We start from the raw sequence: 9938 nt of genomic DNA, 5'->3' as shown, positions 1-9938 counted from the left end.
CCAACAACTCTTCGATTCGTGCCCTATTAGGTACATTCATATCCGCTAAAAAGCGACTTGATACTGAAACTACTTGTAGTTCAAGCCAAGCAGTGAGCGTGTTGATATCGACTGTTCACTTGTCATTTACATTCGCCAGCATCACTTTGTAGATAAGCCGAATATTTTCTTTCTAAGTAAACAATAATGCACTTTGTATCTCATTTGAAAGGCACATTCACGGCCACACAGTTTGATTAATGAAGCTGCTTTTGGGCCATACTCAAGGCACTTCTTTGCATACAAGTAGTTCTTTTGTTGACTTGGTAAAGCGTTGTTTTGCCTACCTAACGGTAACACATGCTTATTTTCATTTGTCAATAATTGCCTTTCTAAACTTTACATCTCCAAACAACTAGACGAAGTAACTCCAAATAAATTGCTAATATTCTTATGATAAATGTATGTTTGTTAGAAACTGACCAAGCTTTTTAAATATGTAGATAATAATTTACTTCGTTGTCTATAGTCTTTTTGAAAATTATGTGTCAAATTGTATAGACTTGTTGAGTAGTGCATGAGATAATAAAGTATTTATTGTATTGCTCACAGTCTGAGAGTTGACACATAACTGAAGGCAAAAACGATAGCAGGACTTAGATAGCTATAAAATTACCATTAAACTGTTTATGCCGAACAATGATGTCGACTTTCATGAAAAGCCTGAAAGCCATGAAATCACATAATTGCAGTCACATGCAAACATCCTATGTGACTAATGAGATTACATGTCACTATGCTTTTATATAATTGCAAAATTAACGCAAAAAATCGAATCTTATTTTCTTATAACAGTTCTTACTGTATATCTGATTGTTCTATGGAATTTGCATGTTTTGTTTTAACAACAACAGTTTAATAGTGTTTGTGTGCGTGCTCACATGTGTGCATGCGTGTGAGTGTGTGCCTGCATTGTAATGAGATAATACATCAAAAAATGAAAACAAACATAATACTAGCAAAAGGAACGGTCGGGCAGTTTAAAGCTAAAAACAAGGCAGCCCAGTAGCATTAAATAATATTAAAAAAGACAACTTCAATCTACTCACCCCATGCAACCCTATCCAAAGTGTAACATTCCCACAAACGTTCAGTCGCTGCTTGTTAAAGATGTACTTGCACAGCATTTTAGCTGATTTTATCAGAAATTATAGGTATTATTCTATCATTAGTGATTTTGTTTTATGTTTGAGGTGATCTGACTGCTAAGGTGTTCCAAAATTAAAATTGACAGAAGTTTATCGTGGTTAAAATGCTCAGAAGCAAAATATGCCGATCCTGCAGCCACCAGTAACTTTGCTGGAAACCAAACTATAATCTGTGGTTTACAGGGTAGCGGCACTGAGACCTTCAGGTTTCCATACATGTAATGACAAATAATCATACAGCGGGCATCTCAAGGGTTTTACCTGGAAGATGGGCACCATTTTTTCAGCTTGGTCACTGCGTAATAAAAAAGTTTGTTTGTTTACTGCGTCGTTAAAAGAATGCAAAATAAAATTGTTAGTTTGGAATTATTTATAGCAAGAGAAGTATTCCATGCATAAAAGTTGCAGATGATCTGTTTAATATCTTGAAACCCGAAGAACGCATTAGTACTATCATAAAACCTCTAATTGAACGCCATGACACTCTATTTTTCAACCCTTTCTCTGTAGTGGTTGTCGATTGGAGGCGGCATTCAAATAGAGGCTAGCAGTGTATTTTGCAAATGACTTGTCAGAATTTTGGGAAAATAAATTTAGCCCTATCACGGGTGAAGTGAATGTCGCCCATATTCTGCTCTATTTTTGCGGTGAAGCGATATTAAACCTTTTGGATGCAATAAATCTGCTAACTTTACTTCAACTTGTCAAAGATCTCTATATAAATATGCATCGACAAACCGAGAAATATATCTACCAGTTGATATAGTATGTTGCTTGCAATTAACCTGCGATGATATCATAGCCTGTGTTCTCCTTTGCAATTTGTTGGCATTCTCAATTTTTATTTCATTCTAAATTTGAAAACATATTTTTATTTTGTAGCTACATTTAACAATGTCGCATAAAAGTTCATTGCACTCACTGATATGTTTGCTACAGTTTGCAGCCTGAACTAGCTTTTTATGTGCAATAGAAAAGGAGTTACAAGCATCGATCTATTGTAAGCCGTGTTAAGATAGCCGCAAGGATGCTATTAAATAACATGCTATCAATCAGCATCTTTATTAGTTATATAATGATAATCCCACGACCAAACAAGCGGATGCGAGGTTTGGGAGTTTTTATGATAAATCCATGTGCACACAACTTACGAAAATTATTCATCAACAATGAGACGAACCCTTGTATTAAAATTTCATCAACAAATTTCATCAACAAACTCATTTTTCGATGGGCCTTGACTGTTTCCTGTTCACTTTCAACCACAAAATTGTTATGAAATAATTTAAAATACACAAAATACTGGCAATTGGGAACATTTTGGTCAATAAGCAAAAACAAAAATGAATTTATTTGGATAAATTTTTGCTGCTAGCCAAAAGAAATTGTCAAATGGGAAACAATGAAATAGCATGGCCAATGCATTAAGTAATAGAGACTATGAGTTTCTGATAGTTTTAGAAAGAATGCACAAGGATAAGGTTTCACTATTACAGGCAGCGGTGTAGGAAATAAATTTGGAAACCTTTGTTGGAAAAACTAAAAGTCTCATTTACAACATTGTTACCCTTTGTGAATTCACTCAAAGTCATAAATTATATATTAAATTGATCCTCATTTTCACAGTCCTAATTTCACATATGTAAATTAAACAGATGTAAAACTATGTTTTTAAATGATATTTCAAGTAGCAAATCTATGAACCAGTATAATGAGATGTAAGTCTATAGATTAAAGAGATAACCAGTATAATGAGATGTTAGTCTATGGATTAGAGAGATAACCAGTATAATGAGTTGTAAATCTATGAATTAAAGAGATAACCAGTGTAATGAGATGTAAATCTATGAATTAAAGAGATAACCAGTATAATGAGATGTTAGTCTATGGATTAAAGAAATAACCAGTATAATGAGATGTTAGTCTATGGATTAGAAAGATAACCAGTATAATGAGATGCAAGTCTATGAATTAGAGAGATAACCAGTATAATGAGATGTTAGTCTATGGATTAAAGAGATAACCAGTATAATGAGATGTAAGTCTATGAATTAGAGAGATAACGAGTATACTGAGATGTTAGTCTATGAATTAGAAAGATAACCAGTATAATGAGATGTTAGTCTATGAATTAGAGAGATAACCAGTATAATGAGATGTAAGTCTATGAATTAGAGAGATAACCAGTATAATGAGATGTTAGTCTATAGATTAGAGAGATAACGAGTATACTGAGATGTTAGTCTATGAAATAAAGAGATAACCAGTATACTGAGATGTTAGTCTATGAATTAGAGAGATAACCAGTATAATGAGATGTAAGTCTATGAATTAGAGAGATAACCAGTATAATGAGATGTTAGTCTATAGATTAGAGAGATAACGAGTATACTGAGATGTTAGTCTATGAAATAAAGAGATAACCAGTATAATGAGATGCAAGTCTATGGATTAGAGAGATAACCAGTATAATGAGATGTAAGTCTATGAATTAGAGAGATAACCAGTATAATGAGATGTAAGTCTATGAATTAGAGAGATAACCAGTGTAATGAGATGTTAGTTTATGAATTAGAGAGATAACCAGTGTAATGAGATGTTAGTCTATGAAGTAGAGAGATAACCAGTCTAATGAGTTGTAAATCTATGAATTAAAGAGATAACCAGTGTAATGAGATGTAAATCTATGAATTAAAGAGATAACCAGTATAATGAGATGTAAGTCTATGAATTAGAGATATAACCAGTATAATGAGATGTAAGTCTATGAAGTAGAGAGATAACTAGTATAATGAGATGTTAGTCTATGGATTAGAGAGACAACCAGTATAATGAGATGTTCGTCTACGGATTAGAAAGATAACCAGTATAATGAGATGTTAGTCTATGGATTAGAGAGATAACCAGTATAATGAGATGTAAGTCTATGAACTGTAAAGACAGACAATGTGATGAGACGTAAGTCTTTGAGTCCTAAAGATAATGGTTAGGTTAAAATGTTTGTTGATTTACTTACAATTGGAAGCTAGAAGGGTTTTGCTCTCGTTGTTAGTAAGGCATTTAAGTAATAGGTTATAATTGCAGCTGACTATGATAAAAGCTTTAAAAAATAGCAAAAACATAAATAAAGCAAATAGTAGCCTACAGAAATTGTGATAAGCTACTACTTGCACACGAGAATGCCCTTATCATTTGAACTGGCAATTATGAACCCAGCAATAATACTCAGCCTGTATCAGATCACCGAATGCACACATGCATGTTGATGAGCATCTTTATGCAGTATGTGTTTATTGATATCTTCCAATAGTTTTGTCTCGTATTCACCAATGTTTACTTTTTCCAAGCTCTATGCTTAGAATATTTTATGCTGAACAGAGAAAATATAGTTATGTAGGTAGTAAATGCTCTTCCACTTCCATTACTATCAACATGCAGTTGTATGTCTTCAAAATTTCTAAACAGCAGAGTAATCTGAGTCAGTCTTATGAGTAGAGTGAAAAATCTTAGGTCAAGGCTGACAGTTATTATTTACATTAGGGAGAAATTAAAACCCCTTTCCTCATATGGAATTCCCCAACGTTTAAATAATAAAGTGCATAAGATATCCTTCGGGAATTGAGTATGATGTCTGTTAAGCAGAGGCTATACATGTTTTTAAGAGCGTTGTTACACTAACAATGTCTCTGTGATCTTGGCTAGACATGTCTGAGTACAGTGGCAGAGGAACCTCAATGACTAAAGACATGCTCAATTGTAGAGAGCAATTTAAAGTTGGATGTCATTCCTGTAGCCAACAATGACCTTTTTCGGAAAATGAAACTCAACCTGTGGTTTGCAAGTTGGGCTTTCTAGAGCAGTAGAAAACAAACAGAATTGAGTTAAACGACATAGCTGGCTTCTCTAGAACAATCTTTTAAACATTTAGTTATAACATCATGCAGTCAGAGTGACAAGTAATCCAAAATTACTAATTTTGGCTAAATGTCTCTAAGATATCACTGTGTTAGGATGTCAGTGTACTGGAATACCGTTGTACTATGATATCAGTGTACTAGAACACCACTGTACTAGGATATCAGTGTGCTAAAACACCATGCACTATACTAGGACACTTTTGTACTAGGATATAGCGATACTGTTAAACATTTACCATAGGAGAGCATCAACGCTACCAACACTCAATATTCTGTGTTAGAGCACTGCATATGATTGATGAGAGACGAGGGTAGATCATCCAAGAAGCTGTCAATACACAATCAGGAATTGGGTTCTATAGCAATTATGGGTATTGTTTATGCCACAAGTTTGGCTTGCATAAATCCTGACAACTACTTTCTAGCGGAGGTATTTTTATGAAGACTATGTGGCATCCTTATCACGGTGCTTGTCATAAGGGTAGCATAAATAACACATCGGGTCTTGCTTGGGTCAACAAACCATGTTGAGGGTATGATTTGCATGAACAAATAAAGCTGAAAAAACACAAAAATCCTAGCGATTGTATCAATGCTGAAGCCCAAACCTTGAATCAACTATTTTATCAATGTATAAATAATCATCAGAAAATATCAAAAAATCTTGCAACCAACAAATGAATTATTTAATATATAGGTAATAAAAAAAGTGAAAAATATCTTTGCAAGTCAATCAATGCAAACTGGGTGAAAAATAAAACTATAGTTTGAGCAAACTTATTGATTATAAAAATCATAAAAAAATATTATGGTTTTACACTTGCACAAAAAATACATGAAAAAATAATTATATTGATTGTGAAGGATAGCTAGTGTCGTTTGAATTGCCCAAAAAGTGCCCAACTTTCAAGAATAGCAGCCGTGCTCAAATTATACTTAAACCACTGTTATCATATCGTTTATGGGTGCAACATTTAATAGTCTATCATTCGATCTAAAATAATTTTGCAATAGTACTCTCTCACAAAGAGTTGTCTACTCTCATACAAATAGGAGACAACTATAGATGTATGCCAAGATCTGAATAGTGGATAGGGGCGTATTATAGCCTTTGGCTTAGTCATCATGACGTTGCAGCGGATACCTGTTCAATACAGAACTTGATATTGCATAAAGTTTCATACAAATATAAGCAAATTATAGTATGAAAGGCAAGCAAAATGACAAAAAACTAACTGAAAGTTCAAACAATTGCACATTAGATGAACAATTTAAACAATGAACCCAACCAATATAGGTTTCTATAGTAGTGATATTTTGAAAATACATGTAGCTATTTAGAATAGAGGTAGCTGAGATAGAGATACAGCTTCAAGGTAGAGGTAGAGTCATACCTCAACATACGAGTGTCACAACATGCAAAAAACGCGAGATACGAGCAGAATTTCGAGTCAGTTTCTTCCTTGAGATGCGAGTAATCTTTAAGATACGAGCCAGTTCTTAAAGATTACCAGTACACTATATGTCCAAGTGTACAAGAAGCCGCTTTCAAGAACAGCATTGCTCGATCTTTCTCCTCGAATCAGTTTGAGAAAGTTATTATAGGGTTGGCTAAAATTGATAGTGAATTCGATGCAAAAGGCGTGAAAGACCGGAAACGGACAATAAAAAATTAAGATTTAATTTAAGCTAAATTAAAGTAAATTTTGTAGAAGATTAAAATTTAGCTTCAAGTGTGTGTTTAGTAGTTTTGCCCCGATTCTAAATTCACCAGCCGATTCAGATACCGATCCGATACACCGATTCTTATTGAAAAATAATCTGATTCAGATATTTTGTGTCGCATAGATAATTGTTCATTTTATTATGCAAATATAAACATAATGCAAAGAAAATATAAATATTAATGTGTTTATTTGTTTGTAGTCATGGAAAACAGATATATATATATATATATATAATATATATATATATATATATATATATATATATATATATATATATATATATATATATATATATATATATATACAGTGAAACTCGGATAACTCAAACATCAAGGGACCGAGCAAAAGTGTTCGAATTATCAGAGTGTTCAAGTTATCAGAGCACTGTCACAAGTCCATGTATTTACTTATTTATTAGTAGATACATGAACATATACAAACTATAATATAAATCAAAAGCACAAATGGCTTGTTTCAAATTAAATGCTTCTAATGTAAAGTTTAAAACGTTTTTATCAAAAAGTATAGAGATTTTTCTATCACTTGAGATTGGTTTGTTGTTTGAGGTGATGTTATTGCCAGGACGTTTTTTAGATTGACATTGGCAAAACTTGATCGTTGCTGAAATGCTCAAAGAAAAGACATCTTTTTCTTTTGAGCGTTTTACCCACGATCAATTTTGCCGATCTTTCTTGAAGTTTATGGAAAGATTACCTTACTTTACCTGGGATTCGTTAAGAGCAACACTCCGAGGCAGTTCAATTAAAAGTTTTACGAGGTTTTACGGTACATTGTATATCACTCACGCTTTTTGAATGGATACTTATTGAATGTACACACGTATTTTGTGTTTAGGTCAAACGATGAATAGTTTTTTTTAGCTAAGATAACGTATACGTTTGATTACAACATTTTTTAAGACGTTTTAAACATTCAACATTCCGACGTTAATTCAACACGGAATCAACGTCGGAAAACTAATCATCACGGGTTAGCCGGGTCACGCACTCAAGGATTTTCGCCACGCAAATACAAAACAAAAACAACATGCTGTTTTTGTTTTGTATGTGCGTGGCGAAATTCCTTGCGCCCGTGGCCGGGCCAGTCCGTGCTATTCATTGTATAGCAGTATAAATCAAATTTCACTAAACCTTTAGAACAGTCGTTGACAAAAATATTTTGCCGATGGAGGTAATAACGACGCTTATGAATTACGAAAAGTTGGGGTTTACCTCTATGGCTTGGAATAAAGTGATTTTCTAAAGCGATAGCAACCGTTTCGGTAGCCGTTGGGCAAAAAACAGTTCGTTATAACAGTGTTGAATTCGAGTTATATAGAGCCATTTATCATTGCGTGGGAACGGACCAAGCAAATCCAGTCGAGTTAACCATGTGTTCGCTATATCCGAGGGCGAGTTATCCATGTTTCACTGTATATATATATATATATATATATATATATATATATATATATATATATATATATATATATATATATATATATATATATATATATTCCCATACTGACATACCATGCATGTAGTAACAAAACAGTTCATGTTTCTTGTAATTTGTAAATAAAGGTAATTACTGTTAGCGGTACAGCTTTCTCTGTGATAACAAAGTCTCTTTTCTATTGCTGAACAAACTGCTGCGCCTGTACAAGTTTAGAGCAAATCAATGTTTCTTTTAATTACAGTTAGAGATTCAATTCTCTCAGTGAGAAGTCTTTATCTTCTATCACTATCAATGTAGCCAGTAGTACTGATGAGGGACTCACTTGCCACAGATGATGGAGGACAAGCTAAATACTGATAAGTCACTGTGGTTATTCTGTATGATACAAACGATACATTGTATCGTCAGGATCAAGCGAGAGATGATAACTTTATGCATCGTCTGCTTAAATTACTTTCGGAATGCTAGTAAATAGAAATATTACACTGCATTCTAGTTTTCCATCTTTGTTATCTTGTTCGTGATTGGCTGCTATAAATCCTATGGCTGTAATTGGGAAATACCATACTTTGTGATTATGTCCTGACTAAAGCAAAAAGGTTCCTCAGCTATGTTGACGTTGATCAGGATATAGTCATGAAATAAATTGTGTGGCCCGAAATTCATTAGGTAAATGTAAGGAACTTGGAGCTGATGATTATTTATTAGTGTACCAGGCTAAAATATTGTTTTCCGCTTAATAGTTGATCTGTAAAAAGTATCTGAAGTTTCATAATTTTTAAGAAAAGATCGGCTTATACCGATTCAGATACTTAACACCCATATCGGCATCAATACCAATTCTGATACCAAAAACCGCGGCAACTCTAGTGTTTGGTAAGCTAAATTCATTTAAGTTGAACTCAAAGTTTCTGTTACGTAACGTCACAAAAGTTTAGTGTACCGAACAAGCTGCTGTCGAGTTTCTCTCAGACCTGCTAGCCACTACATTTGTCTCTCAGACCTGCTAGCCACTACATTTGTCTCTCAGACCTGCTAGCCACTACATTTGTCTCTCAGACCTGCTAGCCACTACATTTGTCTCTCAGACCTGCTAGCCACTACATTTGTCTCTCAGACCCTGCTAGCCACTACATTTGTCTCTCAGACCCTGCTAGCCACTACATTTGTCTCTCAGACCTCCTAGCCACTACATTTGTCTCTCAGACCTGCTAGCCACTACATTTGTCTCTCAGACCCTGCTAGCCACTACATTTGTCTCTCAGACCTGCTAGCCACTACATTTGTCTCTCAGACCCTGCTAGCCACTACATTTGTCTCTCAGACCTCCTAGCCACTACATTTGTCTCTCAGACCCTGCTAGCCACTACATTTGTCTCTCAGACCCTGCTAGCCACTACATTTGTCTCTCAGACCTGCTAGCCACTACATTGGTCTCTCAGACCTGCTAGCCACTACATTTGTCTCGAAGGTAAAAACTTACAGTACTGCACATAGTAATGTTACATTTTATTGCAGATTTTAACAGCTAAATAAATATTTGTTACTTTGGTAGCGTATGTACTGATTTATAACAATTAAATGTTTTGTAGTTTTTTCATAGTGTGATAGCGAATTAATTTGCATTAAGTAACTTTTTATAGGACATA

The sequence above is a fragment of the Watersipora subatra genome, chromosome 4 (assembly GCF_963576615.1).
Source record: "Watersipora subatra chromosome 4, tzWatSuba1.1, whole genome shotgun sequence".
NCBI classification, from domain to species: domain Eukaryota; kingdom Metazoa; phylum Bryozoa; class Gymnolaemata; order Cheilostomatida; family Watersiporidae; genus Watersipora; species Watersipora subatra.
Note: the sequence above shows the minus strand (reverse complement) of the source record.